The sequence below is a fragment of the Hipposideros armiger genome, unplaced genomic scaffold (assembly GCF_001890085.2).
Source record: "Hipposideros armiger isolate ML-2016 unplaced genomic scaffold, ASM189008v1 scaffold_719, whole genome shotgun sequence".
In the NCBI taxonomy this organism is placed as follows: Eukaryota; Metazoa; Chordata; class Mammalia; order Chiroptera; family Hipposideridae; genus Hipposideros; species Hipposideros armiger.
In genome coordinates this window covers 220,970-229,935 of record NW_017732069.1, presented here as the reverse complement: position 1 = coordinate 229,935, position 8,966 = coordinate 220,970, and the positions used below count along the sequence as shown (strand labels likewise).

Sequence of the window (8,966 nt, the reverse complement as noted above, 5' to 3'; positions counted from 1 at the left end):
ACATTCATTTCTCACAGCCTGAAGCCTGAAAGTGCAAGGTCAAGGCCACCGCAGACTCATTGTCTGGTAACACCCTGCTCTCCGGTTCACAGACGGCGTCTTCTCCTGTGACCTCACATGGAGAGAGGAGTGAGGGGGCGTCTCTGAGCCTCATTTATAAGAACATCAATCCCATCATGGGGGCTCCACCCTCATGACCTCTCAGAAGCCTCACCTCCTGACACCACCGCACTGGGGGTGCAGTGTCAGTATATGAATTTGGGGGCGCCATATTTGTTCTATATCAGGGAATGGAGGGAGGTGATGAGTTTATACACAGAAGGAGCAGCAGTTGTTGGGTCTTTGAGGTCCCAGTGAGAAGTGTGGGTATCAACCCAAGGAAATAGGAATCTATAGGATGGTTATAAACAAGGGGAGATGTGACCTCCTCCAGGTTTTACAAAGAACATGCTGGAGGCATCATGTTAGAAGAGTGTTGACTTGAATGGATATTGCTGAATGATTTTGAAATGCTTGATTCTTTCCTAGGCATCTTGATGGATGCACGGTGAACATGGCCACCTGTGTCTTGAAATTTGCACCACCTCCCGCTATGCTGAGCTGGAGGCCGAGTGGGGGATGGGGACTTGGGAAGAGCCACCATGTAACAGTAAGTTGCCACTTCAAACTGAGCATTGAGATACTTGGCAGGGATGGCAGAGGAAACACATAAAAAGCCCAAATGGGCCTAATGGGACTTCAGTAATCAAATACCATCATTTGTATATATTCCACATTACGGTGGGAACACTTTAGAGCCAGCCTCTGTCCCCTCTTGTTCCTGTTAGACTCTGGTTCTAGAGTAAATTTACATCACTCCCACTTGCGCCCTGATCCAGGTCGTGCCCGCACTTTTCATTATAAATAGTGTTTACCAAAGGTTTACAACTTGGCTGCCAAAACCAGCTGGCACTGAAACTGGAAACTCGGCATGAACGGTTTGGCATAAACATTGCCCGGAAGCAGTTTTTCTATCCGAATCTGAGAAAAACAGGCTGGGTCATTTTCAAGTTATTTGTGTTATTCATGCATAAATAAAATGAAGCCTGACAGCTTCACACGGTGGTTTGCTTTTGCACTCTTCAAAAATAGATTCAATCCAAGAAAAGTAACATTTGGTAAACAAATACTCCATGACGGACTGTAAAAAATGAAAAAAAAAATAGGGTGGACCAAGTACATTAAATAGAGAGGGAAAATGGAAGCGTTTCAAAAGTTACTTTGTGTCAGAAATTAGGAGCAGGGAGAGGCGCTATTAGACGGTTATACAGATTCTGGAGACATATTTAGATGTTCCCGTGGACTCCAAAGTAAATGTGTAAATAAGCCAAAGCCACACTTTCAAATAAAATAAATCATTGTATTAAAATCTGAGGCACAGCTCATCCCTGCACATAAGAACTAAATCTATGATGTTCCAGTGAGAGAGAAACAAATGATGTTTAAATGAGTTTTCTAAGAGCAGTGGGCTGTAAAGACTTGGGGGAGAAGATAGAAGAAAAGAAGCTATGAAGGGTACATCACACTGCTGATTAACTACCGCAGCGAAAAGAGCTCATGTCCATGTCTGAGCTCCCCTCGCCCGTCCCTGTGCTGTATTAAACGTTTAGAAATGCCATTTGTGGGCGTGGAATGCCAGCGGCCAGCACCAGCTCTCCAAAACAGGAGTGTGACGGTTGAGCCCTCTCTCCAAAGAAAGCCTTTCTGGCAAATTTAAAAGTCAGGCTTGACGTCAAGTGATTCTTGACAACACTTTGCTTTGAGTTGTGTCGGGTGTGGGCAGCATGGACTTTCACTCTCGCCACCCTATCAGTGGATGACTAAAGAGAGTGTCTGGGGCTAAATAAAGCCAAGCCAATTAAAACAGAAAGTAAAAATAAGTCAGGGAGAAACTAATGCAGAATGGAGGAGAAGACAGCCAGCCAGGGCCCTGTCACAGCACGGCCCCCTCTGGAACGGACGCTCTTTCTGCTGTCCCTGTGTGGGAGGAATTGTTTCACAGATTTGTCATAGTGTACGTGCCTCTCGAATGGGTTTCTAGCTGCTGTTACTGCCCAGATCAGATGCAGGAAAATCCATTTCAGTGGTTGTTGGTTTACAAAAAAAAGACTTGTTTGTAGAATTCTGTCTAACAGTGGAAGAGTTTGCCACCTGGCAATTTTACCTGAAGGACACCCTTTGGCCATCCCTGGCCCCTTTATGGCATGGTTCACTACCACATGGTAATTCAAGCTGGAAGGCGATCCTGGGACATGTTTCAAAGCTCTTTTGCTCCTCAGAAACACCATATTAACCAGAGGCTCTCCAATCTACTTCACTTCCTTCTGGGGTAGGCACTCCTGGTGTTCATTCTCTGCTGCACAGAAAGTCTATGCAATCACTTGTTTGCCCCAATATCTACACTGTTCCCACAGCAATGACATGGCAGTTAGAATTGCCACTCATCACATGATTTGTAAACAAGACTTTATACCTCATTGAGGAATATGAATAAACACACAGAATTACCCAATAGAAGACTTTTGCTATAAGCATAAGACATAGGGGGGCATTATCTGGGTCCCATCAGCCAGAGACAAAACACTCAACAGTTGGTAGGCTCCACTAGATGGCGAGCCCCCAAATATTTTCTCAGAATTTGCAATTATTTCTATTTTCTTTAAAGGTGCTTGGTTAGCCTAATCTGACTAGTGCTATTAGTTAACTCCTTGAGGCCTGGAATGCATTTTCCTTCTGTATCTTCAGTTCCTATCACAGTTCCTGACAGCAGTTTCAATAAACATCTGTTGAGTGATGAAATACTCAGCATGGGGCAGATGCTATGATACTGGTCTATATCTGTAGACAGACGGAGAGGTCTTTTGTTTTTGTTTTGAGATGGGATGAAATGTTTAGATGCTAAAAAAAAGTTGCACTGATCAGCATGAATTGTTTTTGTTTCATTATTCTTCAGTTACAGTTGATAGTCAATATTATATTGGTTTCAGGTGTACAACACAGTGATTAGTCACTTATATAACTTATGAAGTGATCACCCCATACATCTAGTACCCATCTGACACATACATAGTTATTACCATATTACTGACTATATTTCCTGTGCTGTACTTTACATCCCCATGACTACGAACTACCAGTTTGTACTTCTTACTTATTTCCCTTTTTACACCCAGCCTCCCAAACCCCCTTCTGTCTGGCAACCATTAGTTTGTTCTCTGTATCTATGAGTCTGTTTCTGTTTTGTTTATTTATTTATTTTGTTTTTTAGATTCCACATATAAGTGAAATCATATGGTATTTGTCTTTCACTGTCTTACTTATTTCACTTAGCATAATGTCCTCTAGGTCCATCTGTGTTGTCACAAATGATAAATGGCAAGACTTTTTTATGGCTGAGTAATGTTCTTCTGTATAAATGTACCACATCTTCTTTATCCGTTGATGGGCAGTTATGTTGCTTCCATACCTTGGCTATTATAAATAGCGCTGCAGTGAACATAGAGGTGCATATATATTTTCGAATTAGTGTTTTAGATTTCTTTGGGTAAAATACTCACAAGTGGAATTACTGGGTCATACGGTAGTTCTATTTTTAATTCTTTGAGGATCCTCTGTACTGTTTTCCATAGTGGCTCCATAAGTTTACAATCCTACCAATAGTGCACAAGGGTTCCCTTTTCTCCACATCTTCTCCAACACTTGTTGTTTGTTGATAGAGGTTACTATTCAAATATGTCAGGAATGCATGAGTTGTTTTGAAATGTGCTTGTCCCATATCTACATGAAGCCTGTGCCAAATAAAGAGGAAATATTTCAACCATGTACAGAGGGAACCTACAATTTCTAGAACAATATGCTCTTTGGATAAATAATAATCTAAACCATACGAAGCCAACAACTGGAGAAGTAGTTACCTATAGACCTTGGGTTTAGGGAGGGTAACGGGCAGTTAAATGATTAGTGATGGAAACTCCAGGGATGTGAGTGTAAGGGTGGAAGTATTGCTTGTAAAAAGAATCCATATTTTAGTATGTGATTTATAACTGGGGATAAAGCATGGTATTTTGAATCCAACCTGAAAAACATAAAGAAGTAAAGTTCAACAAAATTTCTTAGCCAAACGGGATCTGTAGTCTCTTCATTTACAAGGCAGACACCTTAGGGCCAGAGGATGCGTGTGTGGTGTCAGCTGCTCACTTCCCACACCAGGCATGGAGCAGACAGTCGTCACCATTCTGCTGTTGCCTAAATGTGCATTCCTTGTATTGAAATCGGAGTGTAGAGAACACCCACGTGGACAGAGAATGCACCCAGCCCCAGTACCCATGTCCCCAGGGACTCTGTGGTTCCCTTCTTAATGTTTTTTCAGCATTGTGTCGTGCACTTTGGGAAATGAAAGAGAAAGCTAAGTGCCACTGTCAATTCTTAGAACTAAAATGACAATGAAGAAGAGAAGTGGACTAAGAGAATGAGTTTTGCTGAAGTTTTACATTCAGAAAGAACTGGGTTCATTTTCTCCCACTGTACCTGCAAGATTTGTAGCATGTGGCAAGTCATTTAGCCCATTCAGCCTTGACCATGTTCACCACAAATGAGGCTGCCCACACCTACTTCCAGACCACTCAAAAGAGATGGTGTGAAGGGAGCAGTCCACGTCATGCTTGGTGCCTGGAGGAAGGTAGGCACGATTCCCCAGCTATCCCATCAGCAGATCTGGGGGGCTCCACCCCCAAATTCTGGCCTGCACTGTTCCCTTCTTGGAGGCCACGGTCAGGCCTTGCTTGCCCATACCCGGGTGCTCTCACTGTGCTTCCTGCATCTCTCTGCTTCCAGAAACCCGTTCCCCACAGAGTGGGTGTGCTTCTGCTGCATCAACCTTAACCCTGCCCTGCCACTTTACAGCCCACAGTGGTCCTGTAACACTCTTAAACTAAAGGAACTAAAAGACGCCCCAGCAGAACTGACAGCTCTGACTTGCCTCATCCACGCTCCCTCTGCTCAGACCTGGGCCAACCTGGTCTCGTGCTCCCAGCCCCCTCCTGCTCTAGGGCCACTGCCCACAGCTCTACCTGTCTGGCCTACACACCTTCATTGCCTGGCTCTTCCCGATTTCCAGTTGTCACGTACAATATCACCTCTTCGGATAAAAATGATTTGTCAAACTAAAGAAGTCTCCCCACCCTCCCAAACCCTCCATTAAGTTTCTCTGCAGTGCCCACCTTAATTCTGCTGTTCCCTCATGTGTTATGTCTGTCTCAGTCACCTCGGGGCTGCTAAGACAAACATCATAGACCAGGGGCCTTATCAACAACAGATGCTCATTCCTCTCAGTTTGGAGGCTGGACGTCCAAGATCAAGATGCTGGTGAGGACCCACTTCCTGGTTCATAGACCGCGTCTTCTCCTGTGACCTCACATGGTGGGGGGGCCGACGGGGCTCTCTGGGCCTCATTATAAGGGCACTAATCCCATCATGGGATCCCCAACCTCATGGCCTCATGACCTCCCAGAGGCCCCACCTCCTAACACCACCACCAACACATGGATCTTGGGGGGACACAAACACTCTGACTACAGTAGCATGTCAGTGTCAGTGCCCCCAGAATGTAAGTGCGCAGGAGCACAGACCACTGCACAACTCCAAAAGGCGCTATTCCAGGAAGTCAGGACAGCAGTGTCTCCTGGAGGTGTACACAGCCCCACCTGCACAGACACACGATGCCAGCTGGGCCCTGAGTCCTTATCGTTTCTGCTGCCATCTGGGGACATCAAAGCCAGTGGATATATTTGAGGATTGAATTTATTACAAAATGATTACATTCTTATACTATAAAATTATAACGACATTCTGGCTGAGAGAGAATAGAGGTGTTTTGGAGAAGTAAAAGAGTGGCTTACCCAGGTTGACGGTGGCTCTGATGTACAGCTGGGTCAGCTCTATGTTATGTACACAAAGAAATAGGTGACAGGGGTTTATGGACTGTTTCAGCAAGCACTGTGGCTGGCTCGCATTTTGATGCTTTATAAATTACTTTATTCTTCTTTTTATAAGAGCATTAATGACGTGAAGAGGTCAGTCACATTTTCCTTTGTGTTTTATTGCATTTTGGGGGGAAATTATATGTTACAATCAAATTTGCAAATTTGAGTGTTTTTAAAGGTCAGGGCATGTGTGACTGACCATGTGAAGGCCACACTAGGAAGTGGATGTCCTCCTCGCTGTCTGAAGAATAGCTTCTGGTCTATTATGCCTCTTGGTTTAATCCCAAGACTTCATAGCCATCAGTTGCACTTTCTCTGACTACACACATGGCCTGTGGGCTGAGGTGCGGAAATGAATTTCACGTATGTAGTGTCCTCTTGGCCACGTGGCACTCCAGGATGTCACTGCAAGCCAGTTGCGAGAGCAGTTAGCAGGAAGGGTCAGGCGGGGCTATAGGAATGACCCAAATGCAGTGACCCCATCTTACCCCACAAAATACTGAAGGAAGAAGCATGGGTTGGGCTGGTCCCATTTCCAAAGGGCCAATCTGGTGACTGAAGAATGCCGTGGGTCTCGTTTCTTGGGAAAACAGTCAAAGATAACTTTTATAGTGTGTGCCATGACCGGTCACGGGTCGTATCACACACAGATCCTCCCAATGGTCTATGAGGGCGTTATTTATCTTTGAAAGGTCAGAAATCGCCAACTCACAGCATGAACTCACTGATTACTAGGGGGGAGAGGGGTGGTAGATGAGAGTAAAGGGGGTCAAATATATGGTGATGGAAGGAGAACCAACTCTGGGCAGTGAACTCACAATATGATATATAGATCATGTATTACAGAACTGTATACCCGAAACTTACATAATGTTATTTATCAATGCTGCCCCAATAAATAACATTAAAAAAAATAACCCAGCAAGCACAGCTAGTAAGCAGTGATGACAAGACTCACACCCAGGCCTGTGATCACCTGTGAAATGATGACAGTGAGCATGAGAATGGACAGCTACAGAGCACTTGCTATGTGGGTATGACACAGACATTGGAAAAACAATAATGCTGGGAGAACGCACTATTTTCCCTATTGTCCAGGTAAGAGACTGGAGTTCAGAAGGCCCAGAGTCAGTGATGAAAGCTGTGGGGTCTGAGTGCAGCACCTGGGAGCATAACCCTTCCACGCAAGAGCCCAGCCTTCAGGAGGCCTGGAGGAACCAGAGTTCCCAGGGGCGCAGCTGGGACCCATTCTGACTGGGCATCAGGTTTTCTGATGGGGAGGGGAGTCCAGCACAGCCCAACGTAAGGATAAGAGGGGCGACACTTGGGTGGACAACCAATCAGCCTTCCTCTTTTGACAACCAAAATGATAGAAAGAAATAAAATTGGTACTGTAACTGAAATTTCTACAGAAAAGAGGCCTTAATGGACATCCACAACTACACACCATCCCTTTCCCTGCCTTGTTACCCGGAATGAGGCTTAATTAACACTCAGTCAGTTTCACTCAGCATGCCACACACAGTGCCAGGCCCTTATTCACACTCAGTCCATCATCTCCCAGCATGCCACATGCAGTGCAAGTCTGTTATTCACACTCAGTCCATCATTGCCCAGCATGCAACACACAGCGCCCAGACCCTTATTCACAATCAGTCCATCATAGACCAGCAAGTCACATGCAGTGCCCAAGCACTCGTTCACACTCAGTCCATCATCCCCAGCATGACACACACAGTGCCTAGGCCCTTATTCACACTTGTCCATCATATCAAAGTGTGCCACATGCATCACCTAGGCCCTTATTCACACTCAGTCCATCATAGCCCAGCATGCCACACGCAGCGCCAAGGCCCTATTCACACTCAGTCCACCATCTCCCAGCATGCTACTCACAGCTCCCAGGAACTTATTCACTCAGGCCATCATTGCCCTGCATGCCACATGCAGCCCACCAGCCATTTTTCACATGGTCCATCATTATCCATCATGCCACACGCAGCACCCTGCATGGTTATTCACACCTCAGTTGGTTGTCTTCTTCATTTGAGCTCTCATGGCCTTTCTTGGCTGTCCTAGGTATGTTTTCCTTCTCTTAGATGGTGGATTCCATCGGCACAGAGAGTAAGTCTTACTCATGGAAAAAGCTTTTCCCCTCCTGGACTAAGCAAATACATCATGTTGCCCCAAGAGGGATATCTGTTTGTAAAGCTCTTTCAACATGAATTAATCAAATTGTCATCAGAGTGGATATAATTCTTCCTAGATAGGTCAATTATATCAGAGGATCACTTTTGAACTCAGCAGGCACCATTTTCACCATGATCCTGAAGGCTAAGGACTGGCCAACCCCTCACCCCCAAAGGGAATATATATCCACATAAGTTGTTGTTGTTGTTGTTGCTTTTTCTCAATGCCTTTACTTTTGAGACACGAGGGAAAAAATCTTATAGGTGCACACTAAAAAGACAGACATGATCACAAAAGCGAAGACAATCTATCCAGAAAGCTTTAACGCCTGTTGGCTTGAAGCTGAAGTTCTGAGTATGACATGCTGCAGGGCTGAAAGGAATGGTCATTAGTATTCCTCTCCTTCTTCCTCACCTTCTCCTTCAACAGAATCGACACCAGCCTCCTCATAATCCTTCTCTAGGGCAGCCATGTCCTCTCGGGCCTCAGAAAACTCTCCTTCCTCCATGCCCTCACCCACGTGCCAGTGAACAAAGAACAAAGGGACGCTTGGCATACATCAGGTCAAACTTGTGGTCCAGGCGTGCCCAGGCCTCAGCAATAGCTGTGGTGTTGCTTAGCATGCACACAGCTCACTGTACTTTGGCCAGGTCTCCACCAGGTACCACAGTGGGAGGCTGGTAATTAATGCCAACTTTGAAGCTAGTGGGGCACCAGTCCACAAACTGGATGCTGCGCTTGGTCTTTTTTTTTTTT

The 8,966-nt window shown here is 45.3% G+C and overlaps 1 pseudogene; it reads right to left on the bottom strand.

Moving 5' to 3' along the window:
• The window catches only part of LOC109373401 (zinc finger protein DZIP1 pseudogene), a 166,930-nt pseudogene extending 158,212 nt beyond the window's left edge, over positions 1-8,718 (bottom strand).
• Positions 8,719-8,966: the final 248 nt, after the last annotated feature.